At 42.0% G+C, this 14,086-nt stretch overlaps 1 protein-coding gene across 2 annotated transcripts in view; it reads right to left on the bottom strand.

The window, feature by feature from the left end:
* TRAPPC9 (trafficking protein particle complex subunit 9) overlaps positions 1 to 14,086 on the bottom strand; it is a 348,005-nt gene that overhangs the window by 238,664 nt on the left and 95,255 nt on the right. The gene's annotated exons all lie outside the window — the stretch shown is intronic.

The following is a 14,086-nucleotide window of genomic DNA, read 5'->3' as shown; positions in this document are numbered from 1 at the left end:
CAAAACGCCGTCCTCGTCATATAACTCACCAGCGGCTTCACATCCCATCTACTGCCATGACAGGGGGCGCTCCTGGGAGATGCCCAAACCTCATATAATCATCCTAACCCGACATTTCAGGACTGTTTCGTGCTGCGAGATCAAAGAGACTTTTTGCTACAGATTACTGTCGGGCGTGGAAATTTCGGAAACTATTTCGGGATCTTTGTTGCGTAGAAAATGTCAGATAAATGCATTTTCTGAATGGATGTGTTCACAGCTCCAATGCAGAGTTATGTGTGTTATTGGTTATTTGGAAACACCTCCCATATCCGCGTCATGTGGATGTGGCTTCAACAGAACAAACAAAGTGAAGACAGAACAGCCAAAGCCAAGATGTCTGCTACAACTTCCATGCCAAGATCCTACACCCATAGAAAATCTATGCTTAGGTCTCTCAGATGAGAACTCACATGAGTCAGAGACACACCCCCTTCCTATGAGTCAGAGACACACCCCCTTCCTATGAGTCAGAGACACGCCCGCTTCCTATGAGTCAGAGACACGCCCGCTTCCTATGAGTCAGAGACACGCCCGCTTCCTATGAGTCAGAGACACGCCCGCTTCCTATGAGTCAGAGACACGCCCGCTTCCTATGAGTCAGAGACACGCCCGCTTCCTATGAGTCAGGGACACGCCTCCTTACTATAAGTCAGAGACACGCCCCCTTACTATAAGTCATAGAAGCGACCCTTTTCTATAAGTTACAGACAAGCCCCCTTACTGCAAGTCACAGACAGTGGGGCAGATTTACTTACCCGCTCCATTCGCGATCCAGCGGCGCGTTCTCTGCACTGGATTCGGGCCCGGCGGGATTTAATAAGGCAGTTCCTCCGCCTGCTGCACTGAAAAGCATCTGAACGCGCTGGATTTCACCGGCTCGGGCTGAGTGAAGGTAAGCGCGTCCCGAGCGACACATTTTCCGTTCTTAAATTCGGCGGTTTTTCCGAATAAGTCGGGTTTTCGTTCGGCCACGCGCCCTGATTTCCGTCGCGTGCATGCCAGCGCCGATGCACCACAATCCGATCGCGTGCGCCAAAATCCCGGGGCAATTCAGGTACAATCAGTGCAAATCGGAAATATTCGGGTAACACATCGGGAAAACGCGAATCGGACCCTTAGTAAATGACCCCCATTGTCTATAGTACAGTCACATTGGGGCTTATTTACTAAGCGTTGTGGATGCACTTTTGTCAGAATGTTCGCAGTTTTCGGGATTTGCGCAGCTTTGACATGTATTTAACAGGGCTTTGTGCTGGGATTGTGTCGCACGCGATTGGATTGTGGCGCGGCTGAGCTGCTTTCATACAACAGAACTCGGGGGGGTGGGTCGTCGTACAATCCGACAAATTTGGACTGAGCGCGGGATTTAAGATTCAAATTATGTCACAAGCCAAGCACTTACATGCACCAGGAACGTGACACATGCAGGATATCGGGCGCAGGATCTTAGTGAATCTCGGCACAATGCATTATCGTCAGACACTCCGTACTTTGTGAACATCCAGTACTTTATGTGGATGGTCTCTTTAAATAAATAAAAAACTACTCAAAATTTTTAGAATTATCACATAACACACTACAAGGGAGTGGCATATATTCCAATTCATGTGCCACATGGACAGAACTGGTACCAGACCGATTATGTCAGTGACTGATTATTTGGTTTACATTTAATGTTTACAATATCTGGGACTAAAGCAAAAGATACATTTGGGTATTGACCTTTGTATTTGTTTCTATTCAACTTGTTCAGCACTATTGGTCAGGAGTGGTGGACAGAAGTGGAGGTGCTGCACACACTCTTTCCTATGTTGTTCTTTGTAGCACTTTCGTATTTTTTTAAAGTGATCTTAAAGGGGTATTCCTCCCACAAAGACAAGTTTCTTATATGTACTTAGGATAACAAAATAACACATTCTAATTCACTGTTATCAACAAAAATGCAGCATTTCACAGTCCATCCTGTCTCTATCAGTCCTGCTGTACACAATTTCAGTTGCCCCTAGACACGACCCTGTAACTTCTGACTTAGGGTCTGGGGCCCTATCTTGGATTTTTGTGTGAGATGGCGGAGCAGAGATTTCTGTCTGTCTCTGCTGTGAGCCTGTAGCCCCGCCCCCTGCACGGAGCTCAGAGACTCTCACTGATCACTTCCTGCCAGGAGATCGTGAGCAGAGAGAGAGGATGCAATCTACAAGCTACAAGGAGATAAGTGATCCAGGGGAAGGGGGAGGCAGGCAAATATCTGTGAGATGTAGCAGAGCTCACATGGTAACAGAGTAAAGTCAGCAGCCTCTGCGTGATCTCATGCCTCTCTGATCTGTCTCATCCATCTCTCTATGTGTCAGTGTGTGAGTACAATGTCAGAAGCCAGATAAAAGCGCACATACAACTGATAATGTAACCACATTGTCACCGCACAGAACTATATGGATCATAATGTGTCTGCTTAGAGAGGCCCCGCCCACACCCTGGAATCTTACACTGATTATCACTGAGTGATAGCAGCTAAAACAGCAATAACACTGAGAAACATTGTAAAGTAAAGAGTTACAATGATCTTTATTGTGCTAATAAATGTGAAAATTTACTTTCGTGGGAAAACCCCTTTGAATGTCACATGTCCTTGTATCTCTATGAATTAATAAAGATTTGATGGGATTTTTGGTGATATTTTGGTCCACTATAGAACACTCTTTTTCTCAGCAATTTTCAATGGTACCCTACAAGTTCTCCGTCTCATTGATGAGGAATGAAGAATGACTGGCTCTTCATGGAGTCAGGTAGATTATTGGTCGGCCATGCTGGAACCTGTAGTGCCCCAGCACCCAGAGACTGCCAATGTCTGTGCTGCGAGATAACAGCCGACAGCGGGAGCTTAAGCCTCGCTCACTGAGCTCCTGCGAGGCGGAACGGGAAGGTGTAAGATCTACAGTGCGGATACAGGGGGCAGAATAAAACATCAAAGCCAAGTGTTTTACAGAAATCAAGTGAAGCCGCTGTCAGGATCCCGGGGCCGAGGGAAAATGTGAAAAATCCGCTGAATGCAGAAGACAGGCAGCGAGGATCCCGAGCTCCACATCTCCAGCCCTGATACACAAACTGCGCCATAAATCATCCTCTACCGCCTGTCAGACCCAGCAGCTCAACACCACCGGCGCCAAACCCAACAGCGCGCCAGAGCGCTATCACCAGCCAGAACCCGCTCCACAGGATAAGCAGCTGAAGGTCCGAGGAGGGGGGGGGGGGGAGCACATTGTTCACAAGTCATTTGCATCTGTTTTTTTTCTGCAAAAACAGCAGAAAAATGAAATGTGTTTGAAAATGTGACAAGCAAAAAAACAAACAAAAAACTGAAATAGAAAACAATGTGGAAAAAAACAACTGACAGATCTATAGGTTCATGTACATAGGGGGCAGTATTATAGTAGTTATATTCCTGTACATAGGGGGTAGTATTATAGTAGTTATATTCTTGTACATAGGGGGCAGTATTATAGTAGTTATATTCCTGTACATAGGGGGCAGTATTATAGTAGTTATATCCCTGTACATAGGGGGCAGTATTATAGTAGTTATATCCCTGTACATAGGGGGCAGTATTATAGTAGTTATATTCTTGTACATAGGGGGCAGTATTATAGTAGTTATATTCTTGTACATAGGGGGCAGTATTATAGTAGTTATATTCCTGTACATAGGGGGCAGTATTATAGTAGTTATATTCCTGTACATAGGGGGCAGTATTATAGTAGTTATATTCTTGTACATAGGGGGCAGTATTATAGTAGTTATATCCCTGTACATAGGGGGCAGTATTATAGTAGTTATATTCCTGTACATAGGGGGCAGTATTATAGTAGTTATATTCTTGTACATAGGGGGCAGTATTATAGTAGTTATATTCTTGTACATAGGGGACAGTATTATAGTAGTTATATTCCTGTACATAGGGGGCAGTATTATAGTAGTTATATTCTTGTACATAGGGGGCAGTATTATAGTAGTTATATTCCTGTACATAGGGGGCAGTATTATAGTAGTTATATCCCTGTACATAGGGGGCAGTATTATAGTAGTTATATTCCTGTACATAGGGGGCAGTATTATAGTAGTTATATTCCTGTACATAGGGGGCAGTATTATAGTAGTTATATTCCTGTACATAGGGGGCAGTATTATAGTAGTTATATTCCTGTACATAGGGGGCAGTATTATAGTAGTTATATCCCTGTACATAGGGGGCAGTATAATAGTAGTTATATTCTTGTACATAGGGGGCAGTATTATAGTAGTTATATTCTTGTACATAGGGGGCAGTATTATATTAGTTATATCCCTGTACATAGGGGGCAGTATTATAGTAGTTATATTCCTGTACATAGGGGGCAGTATTATAGTAGTTATATCCCTGTACATAGGGGGCAGTATTATAGTAGTTATATTCCTGTACATAGGGGGCAGTATTATAGTAGTTATATTCTTGTACATAGGGGGCAGTATTATAGTAGTTATATTCTTGTACATAGGGGGCAGTATTATAGTAGTTATATTCCTGTACATAGGGGGCAGTATTATAGTAGTTATATTCTTGTACATAGGGGGCAGTATTATAGTAGTTATATCCCTGTACATAGGGGGCAGTATTATAGTAGTTATATCCCTGTACATAGGGGGCAGTATTATAGTAGTTATATTCCTGTACATAGGGGGCAGTATTATAGTAGTTATATTCTTGTACATAGGGGGCAGTATTATAGTAGTTATATTCCTGTACATAGGGGGCAGTATTATAGTAGTTATATTCCTGTACATAGGGGGCAGTATTATAGTAGTTATATCCCTGTACATAGGGGGCAGTATTATAGTAGTTATATTCTTGTACATAGGGGGCAGTATTATAGTAGTTATATTCTTGTACATAGGGGGCAGTATTATATTAGTTATATCCCTGTACATAGGGGGCAGTATTATAGTAGTTATATTCCTGTACATAGGGGGCAGTATTATAGTAGTTATATTCTTGTACATAGGGGGCAGTATTATAGTAGTTATATTCCTGTACATAGGAGGCAGTATTATAGTAGTTATATTCTTGTACATAGTGGCAGTATTATAGTAGTTATATTCTTGTACATAGGGGGCAGTATTATAGTAGTTATATCCTTGCACATAGGGGGCAGTATTATAGTAGTTACATTCTTGTACATAGGGGACAGTATTATAGTAGTTATATTCCTGTACATAGGGGGCAGTATTATAGTAGTTATATTCCTGTACATAGGGGGCAGTATTATAGTACTTACATTCTTGTACATAGGGGGCAGTATTATAGTAGTTATATTCTTGTACATAGGGGGCAGTATTATAGTAGTTATATTCTTGTACATAGGGGACAGTATTATAGTAGTTATATTCCTGTACATAGGGGGCAGTGTTATAGTAGTTATATTCTTGTACATAGGGGGCAGTATTATAGTAGTTAAATTCCTGTACATAGGGGGCAGTATTATAGTTGTTATATTCTTGTACATAGGGGGCAGTATTATAGTAGTTATATTTTTGTACATAGGGGGCAGTATTATAGCAGTTATATTCTTGTACATAGGGGGCAGTATTATAGTAATCATATTCTTGTACATAGGGGGCAGTATTATAGTAGCTATATTCTTGTACATAGGGGGCAGTATTATAGTAGTTATATTCCTGTACATTGGGGGCAGTATTATAGTAGTTATATTCTTGTACATAGGGGGCAGTATTATAGTAGTTATATTCCTGTACATAGGGGGCAGTATTATAGCAGTTATATTCTTGTACATAGGGAACAGTATTATAGCAGTTATATTCTTGTACATAGGGGGCAGTATTATAGTAGCTATATTCTTGTACATATGGGGCAGTATTATAGTAGTTATATTCCTGTACATTGGGGGCAGTATTATAGTAGTTATATTCTTGTACATAGGGGGCAGTATTATAGTAGTTATATTCCTGTACATAGGGGGCAGTATTATAGCAGTTATATTCTTGTACATAGGGGGCAGTATTATAGTAGCTATATTCTTGTACATATGGGGCAGTATTATAGTAGTTATATTCCTGTACATTGGGGGCAGTATTATAGTAGTTATATTCTTGTACATAGGGGGCAGTATTATAGTAGTTATATTCCTGTACATAGGGGGCAGTATTATAGCAGTTATATTCTTGTACATAGGGGACAGTATTATAGTAGTTATATTTTTGTACATAGGGGGCAGTATTATAGCAGTTATATTCTTGTACATAGGGGGCAGTATTATAGTAATCATATTCTTGTACATAGGGGGCAGTATTATAGTAGCTAAATTCTTGTACATAGGGGGCAGTATTATAGTAGTTATATTCCTGTACATTGGGGGCAGTATTATAGTAGTTATATTCTTGTACATAGGGGGCAGTATTATAGTAGTTATATTCCTGTACATAGGGGGCAGTATTATAGCAGTTATATTCTTGTACATAGGGAACAGTATTATAGCAGTTATATTCTTGTACATAGGGGGCAGTATTATAGTAGCTATATTCTTGTACATATGGGGCAGTATTATAGTAGTTATATTCCTGTACATTGGGGGCAGTATTATAGTAGTTATATTCTTGTACATAGGGGGCAGTATTATAGTAGTTATATTCCTGTACATAGGGGGCAGTATTATAGCAGTTATATTCTTGTACATAGGGGGCAGTATTATAGTAGCTATATTCTTGTACATATGGGGCAGTATTATAGTAGTTATATTCCTGTACATTGGGGGCAGTATTATAGTAGTTATATTCTTGTACATAGGGGGCAGTATTATAGTAGTTATATTCCTGTACATAGGGGGCAGTATTATAGCAGTTATATTCTTGTACATAGGGGACAGTATTATAGTAGTTATATTTTTGTACATAGGGGGCAGTATTATAGCAGTTATATTCTTGTACATAGGGGGCAGTATTATAGTAATCATATTCTTGTACATAGGGGGCAGTATTATAGTAGCTAAATTCTTGTACATAGGGGGCAGTATTATAGTAGTTATATTCCTGTACATTGGGGGCAATATTATAGTAGTTATATTCCTGTACATAGGGGGCAGTATTATAGTAGTTATATTCCTGTACATAGGGGCAGTATTATAGTAGTTATATTCTTGTACATAGGGGACAGTATTATAGTAGTTATATTCTTGTACATAGGGGGCAGTTTTATAGTAGTTATATTCTTGTACATAGGAGGCAGTATAATAGTAGTTATATTCTTGTACATAGGGAGCAGTATTATAGTAGTTATATTCTTGTACATAGGGGCAGTATTATAGTAGTTATATTCTTGTACATAGGGGGCAATATTATAGTAGTTATATTCTTGTACATAGGGGGCAGTATTATAGTAGCTATATTCTTGTACATAGGGAGCAGTATTATAGTAGTTATATTCTTGTACATAGGGGGCAGTATTATAGTAGTTATATTCCTGTACATAGGCGGCAGTATTATAGTAGTTATATTTTTGTACATAGGGGGCAGTATTATAGCAGTTATATTCTTGTACATAGGGGGCAGTATTATAGTAATCATATTCTTGTACATAGGGGGCAGTATTATAGTAGTTATATTCCTGTACATAGGGGGCAGTATTATAGTTGTTATATTCTTGTACATAGGGGGCAGTATTATAGTAGTTATATTTTTGTACATAGGGGGCAGTATTATAGCAGTTATATTCTTGTACATAGGGGGCAGTATTATAGTAATCATATTCTTGTACATAGGGGGCAGTATTATAGTAGCTATATTCTTGTACATAGGGGGCAGTATTATAGTAATCATATTCTTGTACATAGGGGGCAGTATTATAGTAGCTATATTCTTGTACATAGGGGGCAGTATTATAGTAGTTATATTCCTGTACATAGGGGGCAGTATTATAGTAGTTATATTCTTGTACATAGGGGGCAGTATTATAGTAGTTATATTCTTGTACATAGGGGGCAGTATTATAGTAGTTATATTCCTGTACATAGGGGGCAGTATTATAGTAGTTATATTCTTGTACATAGGAGGCAGTATTATAGTAGTTATATTCTTGTACATAGGGGACAGTATTATAGTAGTTATATTCCTGTACATAGGGGGCAGTATTATAGTAGTTATATTCTTGTACATAGGGGACAGTATTATAGTAGTTATATTCCTGTACATAGGGGCAGTATTATAGTAGTTATATTCCTGTACATAGGGGACAGTATTATAGTAGTTATATTCCTGTACATAGGAGGCAGTATTATAGTAGTTATATTCCTGTACATAGGGGACAGTATTATAGCAGTTATATTCTTGTACATAGGGGGCAGTATTATAGTACTTATATAATATTCTATGATTATACAGATAATTTTCTAAATTCCTGCTGGAAAGTCAGTAAGGGGCCAGAGACTATAAGTCGCATGTAATTGTACAGAGCAGTGCGTGTAGTGTAAAGTTCGCTGGGTCTCTTCATGTGGAATGACTAAGGATACGGCAGTAGAATAAGATGACTATCAAAATGTATAAACGCCTGTCGTAGATGTGGCGCCTGCGTCTCGCACAGTTGTCAGCGGAGGATTGGAAACTGTAATCAATACGATATAAAAGATGTCAAAAGACTTAACGGACCAACAAAGGAATCTGACGCGGCTGAGGTCCAGGTAAACGAGTCGTGGAGTCGGGAAGGCTACAAGTCTCTGTCCACATGACAACACGAAGATCAATGAGACAAAGACTAACTGCAGTAACTGCAGAGAAGCCGGCTCTATCGGGTCGTGTCATCAGTCACTGGGGTCAGTCCTCCTCCTGTCCGCCTCACCACGGCCATCACTACTGGAGATGGTAAGAACCTGTGATGTAAGTGATGGATCATGACTGACGAATTTCTGCTGGTGGAAAGAAGGGAATAGGACGGAAGTGAAGATCTGTCAAATATTCGTCAGTTTTAGGGTAGAATCTTGCATTTTGGCGTTCAATGTGTTTTCTTTTTTTCGTTACTATAAACATGCATGCTCCATCAAGCCGAGTGTGCATGTCCATAGTGAATGCTGATATGACTTGTACGGTATAAAGCGTCAGTATTTATTAGCATCTGATGGTGGTCACACCGGGACCCCCATAGAAAGTTTACATCCAGGTCTAATGGATTGTTTGGAGGAGATTCCAATTCCGGGTAACAAATTAGCAACTAAAAGTAAAACTAAACTACTAAGAAAACCTTTACATTAGTCACTAATACGGTGTAAACGTGCGGAGTAACACTGTATCTGACAGATAAGACTTGCATTGTGCAGCGTGTCCCCTCTGCTCCTTAGTGATATGCACTCTGCCCCCCCCCAATAATGTGCACTCTGCCCCCCCCCCCAGCAATGTGCACTCTGGCCCCCCCCCCCCAGCAATGTGCACTCTGGCCCCCCCCCCAGCAATGTGCACTCTGGCCCCCCCCCCAGCAATGTGCACTCTGGCCCCCCCCCCCAGGTAATGTGCACTTTGACCCACGCCCCCCCAAGTAATGTGCACACCCCCCCTTTAGTACTGCAGATCATGGAAGCACAATCCTGATGCGATTGAAAGATGAGATTCATAACCTTAATATGAAACCAGCACTGTCTGTATAGGTGCTATAAAACAGAGATGTCCCATAATAGAGGATATTTTAGAAAGGACTGAGGTTCTCTTGGTCCACCGGGACTCCAAACTGATAACTCGTAACAAACCAGCAGAGAGATGTATCCTGCAATCCTTCTCGTGACCAGATGGGGAGCTCTAACTACTCCGCCAACAGGAAGATTGTTACTCATTAGGATTAAGAAATACAAGAAATCCGTCAGGCGAGTGACAAGCGGAGGCTGCCTCATATTACATGCACAAATGGCTCTTCTGTGGCCACTCAAGATAAAAGCGGCTGTTTAAGAAGTTTGACCTTTGCGACGTCGGCCGTAATGAGATGTTGCCTCTCTATAACATCACCGCTGACACTTTTTACCTCCTTAATTTAAAGTCCTTCTATTTTTAGAGCTGACGAGAGCAGAGGAATCGCTTTAAATAGATAAGTGCCGGAGCTCAGCTCCTTAATGTAAGGATTAATACAAAAGGAAGGAAATAAGACCGGATTTTACCGTAAAAATAAATGTTACGAGGTGGGAGGAGCCGAAACCGATGTCATATAATACAATACATCATGATATCTGATCACAAAACTGAACAAGACAATTACTGGGATAGAAGCTTCATCATTATGTGTCCTCCCATAGTATCCACACACCCTGACATCACAGCATCATAGGAGAGGGGAAGCAACGCAGGACACATACAGCCAAGCATCAGATACTTATCCTGTACTAATACCATTACACTGATCCCAGATACATCCTGTATTATACTGCAGAGCTGCACTCACTATTCTGCTGCTGGTGCAATCACTGTGTACATACATGACATTACTTATCCTGTACTGATCCTGAGTTACATCCTGTATTATACCCCAGAGCTGCACTCACTATTCTGCTGCTGGTGCAGTCACTGTGCACATACATGACATTACTTATCCTGTACTGATCCTGAGTTACATCCTGTATTATACCCCAGAGCGGCACTCACTATTCTGCTGCTGGTGCAGTCACTGTGTACATACATGACATTACTTATCCTGTACTGATCCTGAGTTACATCCTGTATTATACCCCAGAGCTGCACTCACTATTCTGCTGCTGGTGCAGTCACTGTGTACATACATGACATTACTTATCCTGTACTGATCCTGAGTTACATCCTGTATTATACCCCAGAGCTGCACTCACTATTCTTCTGCTGGTGCAGTCACTGTGTACATACATGACATTACTTATCCTGTACTGATCCTGAGTTACATCCTGTATTATACTCCAGAGCTGCACTCACTATTCTGCTGCTGGTGCAGTCACTGTGTACATACATGACATTACTTATCCTGTACTGATCCTGAGTTACATCCTGTATTATACTCCAGAGCTGCACTCACTATTCTGCTGCTGGTGCAGTCACTGTGTACATACATGACATTACTTATCCTGTAATGATCCTGAGTTACATCCTGTATTATATTCCAGAACTGCACTCACTATTCTGCTGCTGGTGCAGTCACTGTGTACATACATGACATTACTTATCCTGTACTGATCCTGAGTTACATCCTGTATTATACTCCAGAGCTGCACTCACTATTCTGCTGCTGGTGCAGTCACTGTGTACATACATGACATTACTTATCCTGTACTGATCCTGAGTTACATCCTGTATTATACCCCAGAGCTGCACTCACTATTCTGCTGCTGGTGCAGTCACTGTGTACATACATGACATTACTTATCCTGTACTGATCCTGAGTTACATCCTGTATTATACCCAGAGCTGCACTCACTATTCTGCTGCTGGTGTGGTCACTGTGTACATACATGACATTACTTATCCTGTACTGATCCTGAGTTACATCCTGTATTATACCCCAGAGCTGCACTCACTATTCTTCTGCTGGTGCAGTCACTGTGTACATACATGACATTACTTATCCTGTACTGATCCTGAGTTACATCCTGTATTATACCCCAGAGCTGCACTCACTATTCTGCTGCTGGTGCAGTCACTGTGTACATACATGACATTACTTATCCTGTACTGATCCTGAGTTACATCCTGTATTATACCCCAGAGCTGCACTCACTATTCTGCTGCTGGTGCAGTCACTGTGTACATACATGACATTACTTATCCTGTACTGATCCTGAGTTACATCCTGTATTATACCCCAGAGCTGCACTCACTATTCTGCTGCTGGTGCAGTCACTGTGTACATACATGACATTACTTATCCTGTACTGATCCTGAGTTACATCCTGTATTATACTCCAGAGCTGCACTCACTATTCTGCTGCTGGTGCAGTCACTGTGTACATACATGATATTATTTATACTGTAGGTCACCCATCTCTAGGGTGCAGGTTTGGGTGAGGTCAGTAAATGAGTGAGCAGCCAGTTGCCTCGTGTTTACCTCCAGTGTAATCTGCGGCGGTCAACGAGTTCATTTTTATAGTTCTCTTCCCCAGGAACACGTGTCTGTGCGTCTCCTGGGGGCGCCGTGTGTGTATATAGAGCCAGGTGGACAGATAATACTGTTTGCCTTCTGAGCTAATCGGCTGCATGCAGATGGCGGCAATTAAGAGTCAATTAGAAGATCCTAAACCTATAGCTTTAACCCCTTAAAGACAGAGACAAGAGAATCATTTTATTTTCTGTGCCTTATGTTATATCAGTGGAAGATTTTTCTCAACCCTCGGGGCTGTGTAGATATTCAAGACCTTGATTTTTCATGTTTAGGTGTCATCTCGGGTAAAAATACATTGTTTCTGAAAATGTGATGTTTTCTTATTCTTATTTATATTTGTTACTCCGGTGGATTGTGACTTCTGATACTCAAAGAGGTCGGGTCCTGCTATCACACGACCTAATGTCCTTTGTTCCGAATTCTATAGTAGAAATCTGGAGGTGGGATTGAGCTGATGTGGGGTCAGTACAGATCGGACAGACTTGGGACACGTTCACACGGGGCATTTCAATCACGTTTTCTAATACCAAATGAAAGGCTCCAGCCACAATTACTCATTGGGGCTCATTTACTAAGGGTCAGCCGGATGCACTTTCGTCGGGTTTTTCCGACGGTTTTGCCCTGAATTGCCCTGGGATTTTGGCGCACGCGATCGTATTTTGGAATATCGGCGCCGGCTTGCACGTGACAGAAACCGGGGGGGCGTGGCCATTGGACAATTTAAAAACGCGATTGTGTCGCAAGATCAAGCACTCACATGCAGCAGGAAGAAGCAGGAGAACTCCAGTGGACCTCGGCGGGATAGCGACCGATGCAGGAACTCGAGCACACAATCTTCATCAATCACGCCCGACCCGAATCCTCCTCTGAGAACGCATCACGGGATCGTAACATGACTGGGTAAGTAAATCTGCCCCATTGAGTTAACATTACATTTATTGCACATTTACTAAACGCTCTGGAAACTCAATGTCGACTCAATGTGTGATCAGGGGTGAAGCCTTTCAATTGCTTTTCAAAGCAAAGGCAAAACGCCACGTGTGGTGGCACATGTGCCGTTTTTTCTGCGTTTGCAAACGCAAACAAAGCCGAACCCAGCGGGGCGGGCCGCGGCCCGATCGCATAGGCGTTTCTATGGCGTTTAATGCAAAACACAGGCGGCTCGTTCCCGATCGCACCTGGTGCAATTTGGCACCTGGCGCAAACGCAGACAAAACGGCACGTCTGCCATCACCCTTAGGAGTCCAGGACACTGCCAGGAGTCCCTTCCCTTTGTTCACAGTGTGAGATCCATTCCTGGAACGTCAGTGGTTTAAAGGGGTTGTACCAACTTTTTGTGTCCTTATCCATAGCACAGAGTCTAACAAAGTGATAGGTGGTGGTCTGACTACTAGGACCCCCCCTCCACCAATCATGAGAACGGACCCCCAGCAGTTCACGAGACTAAGGAGAAAGATTACAATTTCCTACACACCCCTTTTCTCGAACGGAGTGGCAGGAAAGAAGCCTACACATGTGGATAGGGGATAATAATTCAATTCATAATTCAATTTTGGGACATCCCCTTTAAAGGATATCTAGCACCTGGAATCTACTTACCAATTCAGGTCCAGTGGTAGATTTCCCTGGGTAGAGTCATCCAGAACTTTGATTATATATCCCAATACATCGCCTCTTCTTTCTGTAATATTGTAGTTTTATAATATGCTAATGAAGTGCAGAGGCTACTGTGGGCGTTCCGTAGCCCCGTGCATGCGCAGTTTCTACCTCGTTGCTAGTGTGAGGGAATATGTAGAGCTTCCTCAGGGGTCTCCGATGCCGGCAGAGCAGGCTGCACATGTGCTGTAGCTTCTTAGTTATCGGCTTTAGGGCTGCCATGCACCTTCTCTCAAGCTGGCAGTGAGGAGC

Source organism: Engystomops pustulosus, chromosome 5, assembly GCF_040894005.1.
Source record: "Engystomops pustulosus chromosome 5, aEngPut4.maternal, whole genome shotgun sequence".
NCBI lineage: Eukaryota > Metazoa > Chordata > Amphibia > Anura > Leptodactylidae > Engystomops > Engystomops pustulosus.
This window is presented reverse-complemented; position numbering and strand designations above follow the sequence as displayed.